This window comes from Citrus clementina, unplaced genomic scaffold (assembly GCF_000493195.1).
Source record: "Citrus clementina cultivar Clemenules unplaced genomic scaffold, Citrus_clementina_v1.0 scaffold_9, whole genome shotgun sequence".
NCBI classification, from domain to species: domain Eukaryota; kingdom Viridiplantae; phylum Streptophyta; class Magnoliopsida; order Sapindales; family Rutaceae; genus Citrus; species Citrus x clementina.
This window is the reverse complement of record NW_006261964.1, coordinates 17445185-17449917: the sequence shown is the minus strand read 5'-3', so window position 1 is coordinate 17449917 and position 4733 is coordinate 17445185.

The window sequence follows — 4733 nt, the reverse complement described above, 5'->3', positions numbered from 1 at the left end:
CACAAGTATGTGTCATGCCTATTGGTAACTCAAGATACCGGGTAATCTTGACCACAAGTATGTGTCATACCCATTGGTAACTCAAATGGAATAACAATTACAATCATGAAATCATAATTAACTCAAGATTAAGATTACAGTAAAATCAATGCCTATGAGATTTAATAAGTCTGACAGTTATTACAAAGTTAATTAAATCTCATATGTGATCCTGTTCAATGTAGTCGTACTACATCAATAAATTCATACATGATTAAATCAAATCATTCAATGAATTTATTACAGTCTATACCTAAATAAAGTACCCAACTTTATTTATCAACTGCGAACTAAATTTATTTAATCATAAGATAACTTGTATTTATGTCTTCTGTGAATCCACATGGTGATCACATAAATATATATAATATGATTAAATGTACTTTAATAAAAATATTAAGGCAATTAAAATATTTGAATAAAATACCTTATTTATTTTATTAATCAGAAAAATTATTTATTACAATTAAATAAACACATATACTTTTAAAGAGCATATTTTCCCAACAATATGTTATTTAACAAATTATCTAATTACAACCAAGGCATGGTAAAATCAAGATTCCAAGATCCGGACGTGGATAATACCTATATGAATTGCATATGAATTACGGGGGATATTTTGAATATCTAGATCCACATAATAAATTCAAATATAATTTAAAAGTCAATAAATTTACCTAGAAAATAAATAAATCCAAGTCTAATACCACCACAATTCCACAAATGAAAACACTACAAATCCACATAAATTCCAATTAAAACCATCACTAATAAAGATATCACCACAAATCCACAGAGGTTTGATTTTTTTTGTTCATTTAACTTATATTTTTTAATTTAATAAATAATTTAATTAAAGATAATACGAATCTAGATATCTAATTTTTTTGATGCACTTGCATCTGAATCTAGATTTAGATCCGCACAAATCTTTAATTTTAACATCCGAATCTATATTTTTTAACGTATGAATCCGGATTTTTTGTATCTTGACTAGACCTAGATTTTTTAACCATCTCTAGTGACTGAGATACGTTCCCCACAAGTGGTTTGATAATTCCTTTAACATTTTTCTTTAAAGGCCATAAGGATTGCAATGTCAATTACTCCTTTTCATTTTGACTTGAAAGGCCATAATATTAACTACTGTGATCCTTTCCAACTTGATAGAGATGTAGTTCTAACTCCTAATTAGAGATGGCAATTTAGGTCAAGATTTGTTTATTCAATTCAATTCGATGCGAATTAAATGAGTTTGGAAAAATTGATTCATTTAATAAAATGATTCAATTTGATTCAATTTGCTAATTAAACGAATTGAATAGGAGTTTGAGGATGTTTATTCATTTACTTATTTAGGATTCATTTAATAAATGATTTAAAAACAAATCACATACGATCCATTTATTTAAAATTCATTTATTAGTTGTTTAATTAAATTACTTATTTATCCTTAAATATGTATAAAAAATTTTAAAGATTGAAGGCTACATGATAACTATAAATAATAATAAGTTTGTACTTTGTAGGATGTTAAATTTGTGGTCTTTTCATAATTTATTTTACTTTTTTTATTAATTATATTTTGTAAATGAATTCATATTCAATTTGATTCATAATGGATTCATTATAGGATAACGAATAGTAAATGAATCCAAATTTGATTTGATTCATTATTAAGTCTACTAAATGAATTAAACGAACTGAATCGAATATTCATTCAATAAACGATTTGAATCTGAATCATAAGATTTTAATTTGTTTAATAAACGAATTAAACCTAAAACAGTAGGGTTTTGACCACATTCGTTTACGATTCGATTCGTTTATTCATTTTACTTCCCCTAATCCTAAATTACCGTAGCCAATGTGACAGAGATTTCATCCTATGTTCCCACAATATAAAAACTAAAACATTTATCTTGGTTTTCAAAAAAAAAATATTATCTCGAGGGAACGTTCCTCTATGTAAAAAAAAAAGATCGAAATACCCCTAAGTATTAATGGGATAACCAATTCATTTATAGGTAGGGTAAGGCTATATAAACCCACCAAATATATGGATTAGGACCCTCTCTTGATCCAAGCACTCTTAATCTTTTACAGATCGTATGCTATCTGTCTTTTAATGTTAGTGTATGATTAAAATTTAACTGTTTTTTCTTTTTAATTTATTAACCACCAATCACATCAATAGAATTTGATTAGAACATGATCAGATCATGAGAGAATCCAGATTCCAAATATAAACCTACCAATAAATCTTTTTACTCAATAAACCCATTAAGAAAATTTAAAAATTTATCTTTTACTCAATAAACCGACCTATATACCAAATATACCTTTTATATACACTTGAAAAATTAAACACCAAGCATTGGTTAAGTGACCGTAATTTTTTTATAAAAAAAATAAAAAACACATAAATTTCTTTTACTACAAATTCATGGTATGAAAAGATTTTTCCATCAATTTTCATGCTTGCAACAAAGAGCAATTGAAACAATTTGAAATAATTGGCGATTTGGGCCACTAATTTTCAACAATAAAACAAGATTAAGTTTACAATGAATGAAAATTCTTAATTATTCATGAAAAATTTTAGCAACAAGATAATTTTGTGGATCTGTAAAAACTAAAAAGATGGGTGTAAATATTATCTTTATTTTATTTTATTTTTTTGTTGGCTTGTCCTTTTAGGTAATTTTACATTATGGTATTTAAGAAAAAATGTGTTGCGTAAATTAACAAGTATCCTAGTCAGCACAAGTAATATAATGTAGATATAGTATCATCCTATAAAGATTGTGGGCCAGTTTGGGATTGCGGTTGAAATTTAACAATCTGCTTATTTCATAATTTTTTATAAAATTAGTGTTTGGTAAATTTTGTAAAATCAGCTTATTTTATAATTTTCTCTATTTTGTCTGCAGCTTTTAAAAGTAGGTAGGAGGTTGCTTTTCATAAACAGCTTATTTAATAAACTACCACACTTTTTTAAAATTTCTATTATAATCCTATATTTTAATAAAAAAACAATTGTATCTTACTTATCCACAAACCCTAATATACAATCATCAGATATCATATTACTGTCATAATTTAGTTACCATCATAATCACATACGTTCTCTCCAATTTTGATCTAGTAAATTCATATGCTAATTTTATAACTATGGTTTTTAAAATTTAATATATATATATATATATATATATATATATATTATTAATTAATTGTTTCAAATTCGTTAGGAATCTTTTTTTTAAAAGAAAAATCCATCATATTCACAATACATATGATATCTAATGGCTCTGGATCCTAAGAAATGAAAAAATTAAGGAACTTTATTGCAAAAAAATTATTGTAAATGTAATACTTTTTATTTTATTTGGATTATGTATAAGTATGAATTTTTATCATATTTTATATAACAGATTACGAAATTCTTTAATTTTTTTTAATTGATCTTTTTAATGTAATTTTACATATTTAAGAAAAAAAAATGTCTAAACAATTTATTAAATATACTGTAAAAATAACAAGCAATTAAAACTTATGTCTATTTTGGTTATTATATAATAAAACACCACTTTCATAACAAACTTTACCAAACGCGTGTACTCTATTTTTCAAGTTCACAGCAACCGCAACAACACAGTTTACCAAACACCAAACTACTTTTTTAATCAGCAGCTTATTTTATCTACACAGCACAAGCAACTTATTTTATCAACCTCCGCAATTCTAAATTGGCCCTGTATATCCTTTTAGGTACTGGAATTATTCTATCCCAAATTTATTTGAACAGTCGAATAAGTGAAGTTATATTAAAGACTAAAATAAAATAAAACAACTAAAAATTAAATAATGATGCAAGTAGTGAAAGAAATCACCAAGAGAATTAGACTCTAGGACATTCAACCATAACTAATCCAATTTAGTCCTCTATCTATGCTATTAAAGTTTATTACCCATGTTGACAGTGGAGTTTTCTAATTTATTCAATATCCTCTCTTGACTAGTATCAAAAATACATTCACATATTAACCCACTATATCTCTATGTGAATTTAGACATGCAAAGATTCATTAAATTCTATAGAAATTCAAATATAGAAATTCAAAGATAAAATTACACGAGTCATGTTGGCACATCTTTGTCTTTTATTCAATTCATGACATACATTACACATAGTAAAAATACATAAATCTTCTTTTGATCTCATTATATATATTTAAATCATTCAAGTATTGGCTAGATATTTAAAAGTATTAAGCATAATATTAACACTCAATCATAGAATAATAAACTGAAAATAACACAGATTTACGAAATTAAATCTTTAAAATCAAGCTACATCCTCACCCTAGCAAAATAAATTAACTTTTATGAAATATAAAAAGAATCTATAAAGAATGTAGGAACATTCAAGCAAACAATTGAAAAAGGGGAAAGAAAAACTCAATATCAGCGTCTTCTTCCTCCAAATTGCTCCTGCTGCTCTCGGCTTTTCTTAATTCTCTCTTAGATTCTCCCTCTCCTTTTTACCGCAACAAATCTATGCTTTTTATATTGATAAAAAACGGTCCATATGCATAAGTTAAATTCCTAAATATACGAGGATTTGGCCACGGATTTTGGCATAGGCAATTCACATGCATGCTTAATTAAATTTCGCAATTTCTTTTTTC